Genomic DNA, 7,958 nt, shown 5'->3' on the forward strand with positions numbered 1-7,958 from the left:
AGCTGGAGCTGATAGAGGGATCTCATCCACACTCTCCCCAGGTGGGATTCGAACCTGGCAGCTTTCAGGTCAGCAACCCAACCTTCAAGTCACTTAGTCCACTATGCCATCTGGGGGCTCCAATATAATACTAATAATACAATATAATAATATTAATTATATATTATACATTACATGTAATATTATTAATAATATTACAATATATAGATATAGTACAATATGGTAATTTATTGCCAGTATTGTGCTATGCTAATAATATAATATTGTATGTAAATTTAATTTGTAAGCTGCTCTGAGTCCCCTTCGGGGTGAGAAGGGTGGGATATAAATGGATTAAATAAATAAATAAATAAATATTAGTCCCATCCACTGGTGACAGGACCTTCCTCCATTCCTACTGCCATCCCCTTTTTATTCTGGGGCCGGTCGTTTTTAGATTGTAACCCTGAGGACAGGAAGGATATACAGTAAATACTCTAAATCAGTGGTTCTTAACCTGTGAGTTCCCAGTTGTTTTGGCCTACAATTCCAAGAAATCCCAGCCAGTTTACTAGCTGTTAGGATTTCTGGGAGTTGAAGGCCAAAACATCTGGGGACCCACAGGTTGCGAACTACTGCTCTAAATAAATAGATAGACGGATGGATGGATGGATGGACAGATTCACTCAAATAATAGGTTCTATTTGTTTGGAAAAGAGAATTAGCCTGATCTCATAAGAGACAAATCTTTTAGGTTCAGTCGTCTCACTCATCATGTTGAACACATTCCTAGAACAGAATAGCTGTTAACTGCTTACTGGGATGATCTTTTGATGCCAGGACTTTGGCATCTAGTTTGAAGTTCTGGTTTTCAAAAGTCCTATAAAAGCTTTGTGCCAGATTGTCTCTCATACCTTCTTAAGATAGCCAGATGCATCTCAGGCTCTGCTTTAACTACAGCCTTATGAAAGGAGGCAAGACATGCAGCTAGAAAACAGAGAGCCTTTCCAGTGGTGGCACCCTGTCTGTGGAGTGTCCTCTCCAGAAGCAATGACCCGATACCTACATTATGCTCTTTTCAACCTCAATAGAAGACCCTTCTCCTATGCATTTTAAGAACTTTGTCTTTTTTTATTTTTGCACATTTGATTCATTCTTGTTATTGCTTCAGTTTTATCTATTATGTCATTTTTATCCTTACGCACTGTTTACCTCCATTGCTTTCTGATTTGATTTGTTTTAAATTTATTGGCATATATTGTGCCACCTAGAGAATTTTAAAACTGTTTAAAAAATAGATTACAGCTTTGTAAAACCTTCACGTCTTTCCTTCTACCCATCCAGGAACAGTTTTATCTCCATCTCTAGTATATTTTTACATCAGAGATACTATAATCATCTCACATTAGAACAGTTACCAGCCAAGCCCAGTTGCGGCATTAAAGACAATAATCTTCTCATAAGAAATGGTAAAGGCTGTGAGGTTGCTGTGATAACAGGGATCAAGTGTCCCTTTCAACTAGACTGGGGGAGTCCCAAATGGTTTGGGATAATGGCTTAAGTGAGCCAAGAGAGAAATTGATAAATTACCTAGACAATGAGACACTTCTGTCTGGGAAGCAGTTGCTGTTTCTATCTTCTCTCCAGATAGAGCATTAATTCCTTTCCTGATACTCTCAAGATCTCATGCTTTGGCCAGTGTCAGATTAATGTGCTGCACTTCAAAATATTTACAGTACAATGTCCTTAAAATGAGCCCAGAAGAGCATTAGCACTAGGATCACGGCGAACTTGAGAAAAGGAGCCAGGTCACGAAGTGTTTATTGTATAAAGTTTCCCAAACATGATTTGACAGACTACTAGGAGGCACAGGATCTTTCTTGGGGGAATTAAAGTATTTTTCAGTAGCCTACAAAACATATTGTTTGTGTAAGTGTGTGAAAAAGTCTAGAAACAGAATGATTCTGTTCTTGTTGCCATCGTGAGCCAGTCTTTCGCTTCCTTTCTTCCAAGAATCAGTTAATGAAAAGGTGCCTAGCAAGGGCTAAAGGCTATCAAGTAACTCCATCATTTCCTCTAATGCAGAAAACAACTACGATGGAACCAGGAGCCATTTTTCAGGTTGGCCAGGTATCCAAGAGCCACTCCTTTTGGTTCTTTGGATTTTTCACTTAAGGAACTGAAAAAATGTTTTAAAAAAATGTTTACATGTATGTACATTAATCTGGGGATGCGGAATTAATGGGTACAGATGCCCGACTGTACATCTGTTACATATTATTAACTTCATTACATGGATTGTAAAATAAATGACCTAGATGTGTTTTCTTTTTAGATTAATATTGCATCCGACATTGCTGTCAAGTTCCAGGGCCCATCCAAGACACTTTGGTGTATGAAGCACAAGAGAAGATCGAAGCCCATTCATCGAAATTCCATAGCAAGAACTGATTGGGCCAGCAGATGAATGAAGCCACAAGGGCTGTCTTTCTCTGTGGGCATGTGTTAGTGATTTCCAAAAAAGCAATAAGGGAATTTGAAATTGGTGACATGCAGAGTTGACAATCACAAAGTAGCTATTAACAAGTTGGTGTTCTAGGTAAAGGTAAACCTTTCCTCTTGACATTAAGTCTAGTTGAATCCAACTCTAGGTGTCGGTGCCCATCTCCTTTTCTAAGCCGAAGAGCCGGCATTGTTCATAGACACCTTCTAAGCCATGTGACCAGCATGACTGCATGGAACACCATTACTTTCCCATCTAAGCAGTACCTATTGATCTACTCACATTTGCATGTTTTCAAACTGCTAGGTTGACAGAAGCTGGGGCTAACAACGGGAGCTCACTCCGTCCGTGGATTCAAACAACCGACCTTCCGATCAGCAAGTTCTGTAGCTTAGCAGTTTAACCCACTGTGCCACTGCGGCGTTCTATCTAAATACTACTTGATTAATGTAAATTAGCCATGTGTTTCTTTATAAAATTGGCATATTGTCCATATTTATACATTTACATGATGCACACATTTCTGCTTTTATGAAGAGCCTTCACTTCAGATACAGGTTTGGCATTTTGTTCATTCTATATAAAAGAAACAAGTTTCCAGCCCTCAAATAAGGGACACCATTTACAATAAGGGAACTTGCCAATCTAATGAAGGATAAGATTTTTGGACATCAAATAAAGTACAAACCTTATAGTAAGGGACATCTGGCAACCCTAAGATGTAAATATATGTCTGTGTTTTTGTAAATAAAAAATGTATAGATTTCCAAGGGCTTTATTATAATTCAAAAAGTACAAGAGGTAAGAGACTACTTAATCTTTTCCTCTTCTTGAATGTTGTTTGTTATAATCGAAGCACCTGGAGGCTACCAAGATGGGAAAGATTGCTTTGCAAATTTTAATTTCTGCTGCACACTCTGTAAATGTTTTCTTTGCAAAGTGTGAATTGATCCCCAGTATGAAGAGATCCTCATGTTGAATATGGAATCTAAATATGCTTGTCTGAAATGACAATAAATTATCTTCTAAACCTGTTTGTACTTTACATATTGTAATAGTTGTTTTTCTAAAGTATAGATCAGAGCTGAATTATAAACTCAACAGATGTTTGTTTGTTTTTTTGTTTTTTTGCTTTTAACTGTGGGGAAAGGATGTCTTCCACTGAGAAAAGGAAGGAAAAAATTCCAGGAAACCCTTGGATGCACATATCGGAAAGCTAGATCTGCTGCTGGTTGGGTGGATTTTATTTGACAGACTTTTGAAGTGCATATGGAGAAATACTTTATAGAGTACCATTTAAGTAAGAGATGCACTATGCCTACAGGAATAAGCTTTTAAATGTGCCAAAGCCTTTGTAGTCGTGCATATTGCCTTGGTGCAGTGCTGTATATTTCCTCCGTGATTTATCATAATGTCTCAGGGTAGGGCTTGTCTTGCTGGAGTATTAGTGTTCATGCAAGCCAGTTTTTGCTATGGCTTTTAGCTTGAGGCTGCAAATTACATAACTTTTCTCTTTTTTTCCTTCTACAAAGCTGGCTTTTTAAATGGAGCTCTCTGTGTTCCAGTCTTTTGCTATAACCATTTTCATATGACATTTTCTGGTGTGTAAAACAAAGAGACACTCTAGAGAGTTGGGCGCTAGTAATTATTTGGGATGATTTTAAAGAATTATATAATTCCCCTCCATTGTACTATTTTTAAAGTGGCGAGTAGAAAAACGGTGAAGTCTGAAAGCAACTTGGTATCTTATAATTGTTGAAAAGCAGATATGGGGAGGCTAAAAGGCATATTATTCTTTCCATTTGAGATGTGTATATTGCTCACTAGTAGTAAAAGTAGTGGCAGATGGTAGTTCCTATTGCAATGGGGTGGGGGTGAATCCATGTCAGATTATAGTCTGGCATTTCAAGAAGACATCTGAGAAACTGAATCCATTTGGTGACAGAGTTCATCTTTGATAGCTCCTTTCAAGTCTAATCTAAAACCTTGTAGTAGATTCACCACCCTTCTGATATGGACAGCTACAGGTAGTTCCCAACCTTATTTTGACCAGCGACCACTCTCCAATATTAGTGCCAAAAGGGTTACGAATAAGATTTTGATCAGCTTTAGATTTGGTTTAGTTCTTTGATTCAGATAATTGCATCGGGCAGACCACATCAGCTCTAGTTTCTGATACAGAACATATGCCATCCAGTAGTCGCCATCTGCTTGCCCACAGAAAACCATATTTAATAATCTAGAGCTGATGTGGTCTATCCAATGCAATTTTCTGAATCAGCACCCTAAATAACCCCACTTCCGGGCATCACATGGAACGGCTCCACTCAGAGGGAGGGAGGGAGGGAGGAGAAGCAGGAGTCAGGAGGCTTGTTGTCACACCTTTCGTGGGTTATCAGCCTTTCCCCTCCCGACATCCCTATTGCCTTGGCACTCGTGTTGCAACGGTGTAGTAATGGTGAGGCCGTGGACCATATTTTAGTTCTTGGGGACCATGGACCACAGGTTGGAAACCACTGAGTTAGGGGATCAAGGTGCCCCTCTCTCCTACGTTTCAGATCAAATTATTTTGCAGAACCTATTGTTTTCTAGCCAGGTGCAGACTACCATAAAACCGCTGTTAAAACAACTGGGGGCACAACCTTACCTTCAATAATGCTCTCTTGAACTCTGAGTAGATAGTCATACTTTCGGCATTCATATAAGGTATGAGGTTTACATCTACTAAACTTTACAACAAATAAACTTCGTAGTTCGTACGTAGGCCAAAGGTAATAATCTCTTTATTTTAAAACAAGGGTCCTTTTTTTACAGAAATGCAATATTTTGGGAGTGTCCAGTTGGACGCCCAAAGTGGATGGGAACAAGTGATGAAATGAATGTTCTCAAGTGTAAACATAAATGCAGAGGAAAAGTTATTATTTTGGATTACAGTTTCTATAGAATGGGATTCTAAGAATGCAGTTCAAAAAACAACAAGGGTATAGCTATGGACAGAGTAAAATGAAGGTGTTGTCTCCCAAAATAAGAATTTTGCCCCACCGTGAAAATTTCTTTCACTCCCCATATTTCTAGCATCCCAAGACAGATACTGAAAATTATTTCCACCTGGAAGTCTTTTATCTGCTGCATTCAAACATCTTGGTCAAACTGCCTCACCCTTTTCTTTGGATGACTCAAATGTGTTTATAAATGCTCACCTAGAACTTAAGGCTATTGCAATGCTAGAAATTAGGAGCCAAAGAAAAATTTCATGAGGGGGGCAGTAATTTTATTTGGGAGAGACAATGTCCTCTGCTGCAGCCCTGACAATAGCTAAGAATGTTTTTGTACAACTGGACTGCTTTTCCTTTTTCATTTAGTTTCTACTCATAGTACTAGCAGTGCAAAGAAATCCTATTTGAGAAATACAAGACTTTAAGTCTACATGGGTCCTGGGTGTACAGTATTTCTATTTTTAAAATTTGTTTTAGCAGCTAATAATCGTCCTTGGCAAAAAAAAAAATAGATAAGGAAGTGGTATGTGGGCAGAAAGCATGAGGGAGAATGTACCAAGATCTGCAGAAGTAAAGGAGACTGAGTACAGAAGCAAAAAGGAACAGGGACAAACTAACAATTTGAGTCAACATTAACAAGGAAAGGCTCCCTGAAGGGAAAAAGGTCCTTTTCTCATGACTTCTTTGTTTATTGATTCAGATGAAAGAGGAGAGATTCCACACCAAGTTTGTTTAATTAGAATGGTGTTCAGAGATTTACAGTTCAAGCATTTGCATGTTAAAAAATCCAGAAGAAGCAAACCTTTTGTTTTGACTGCCTCTTGTTTAGTCTACCTTGACTGTTTTAGAAGTTTCCTATCAAAGTTGGAGAGCAGCTGGAGAAATGCAAAAGGACAGACTCTGCCTTTTTTGTTCACTTACATCAGGAGTGACCAACTCTTGGCTTTCCAGATGTCCTTGGACTGCAGCTCCCATCAGTCCTAGCAAACATAACCACTGGTGAGTGATGATGGGAGCTATAGTCCAGGAACATTTAGAAGTCCATGAATTGCCCACCCCTGACTGTCTGCCTTCTACTTTGTGCTAATCAGTTATTTAACTATTTTGGAGCACACACTGGCAAGCTGTATATCTGAATCAATTAGATGAGTATTTTGATGTCATTAAATCACTACAAATTCACTTATTACATTCTTAGACAGGGCTAAGTAGTCTGTGTTTCAGAAACATTTTCAGGAATGTCAAAAAAAGAGCACGCATTTCAAACATTTGTGAAAGCTGACTTCTGTGGTTCTCACTGAGTGATAATATTTACATAAACTAGATAGTTCTCCCTTTTAAAATGTAATCCTTGATCAGGTTGGCTCTTTTGCAATTAAAACAACAGAAGGCTATTTTAAAAAATGTATTGGGGGACATTTTTTGTTATTATTTAGTTATTATTTATTTCAGGCATTTATATCTCATCCTTCTCACCCCCAAGGGGGACTCAGGGCGGCCTTACAATTAGCAATCATTAGATGCTGAACAACATAGTATAAAAACATAGTATATAGTATATCTAATCTATATCAATCTGCTTCTAACAGTACACAGATTGGTCTTGAAACTGATATTCCTGAATTTGCTCTGAATACTAGTAGACTTCAGCAGTTCTTCTGGTCCATGGGATTAGGATTAGACAATTTAGGATACATTTGAATATACCCTTCCTGGAAGCAAGAAACACTGAAGTTAACAGGATTTTCATATGAACGGACAAAAAGGAGTGCACGGCTATTAACAGTCTACAAAGAGAAGAAATATGTCAACTGTCAAGCTTTGGCATCCTGTGATTTTTGTCCAAAAAAATTCAAACGCCTTTTGTGGACATGTAATCAAACTTAAGAAAGATGCATACATATTCAGTTTTCAAGTTACCCGAAACTGCATATGTAAATATGTCATCCATTTGTCATAATAACACTTGTGAATTGGATTTTCTTGGTCCTGAACTGTGTCTCCATTTAACTATAGAAACATCACATACTTATTTGCCCTTTGTGTATATTTAAAGAGAGAGAGAGCAGATGTGTTTCAGGCCTAAACCATAGATCACTGAAACTAATGGGAATAATAATTGGTTTCAGTTGGCTTTTGATCAGACTCTTGGCTTTTGAGTCCAGCATTGTGCTTTTTCATCTAGAAGTTACTTCCAAAAGAAACATATTTCAATTTATGTATTAGTATTTTATTAAGGCAGACAGGTGGATGAGTAACTACTGCCAACATTTTCCCTACAGAAAATAAAGTTTTAATGAATTGGTCGGTTACAGTGCAAAGCATAAGAACACATTGTTCCATGACATACTATGGATCTGGAAGAGTAAATCAAAATTAGGCATTTGGGATAGTAAAAGAAAAGCAGGGTGGGGACAAGGGCAAAACCCAAGAAGTTAGTTCCTTCAAGGGAGAGCACCAACAGCTTGCAATCAGTAAAT

The 7,958-nt window shown here is 38.1% G+C and overlaps 1 long non-coding RNA gene across 1 annotated transcript in view; it reads left to right on the forward strand.

Moving 5' to 3' along the window:
• LOC134292499 (uncharacterized) overlaps window positions 1–3,526 on the forward strand; it is a 29,798-nt gene extending 26,272 nt beyond the window's left edge. The window contains exon 2 of the long non-coding RNA XR_009999739.1: window positions 2,315–3,526. This is a non-coding gene — a long non-coding RNA (uncharacterized LOC134292499). The remainder of the gene's footprint in view (window positions 1–2,314) is intronic.
• Window positions 3,527–7,958: the final 4,432 nt, after the last annotated feature.

The sequence above is a fragment of the Anolis carolinensis genome, chromosome 6, assembly GCF_035594765.1.
Source record: "Anolis carolinensis isolate JA03-04 chromosome 6, rAnoCar3.1.pri, whole genome shotgun sequence".
NCBI classification, from domain to species: domain Eukaryota; kingdom Metazoa; phylum Chordata; class Lepidosauria; order Squamata; family Dactyloidae; genus Anolis; species Anolis carolinensis.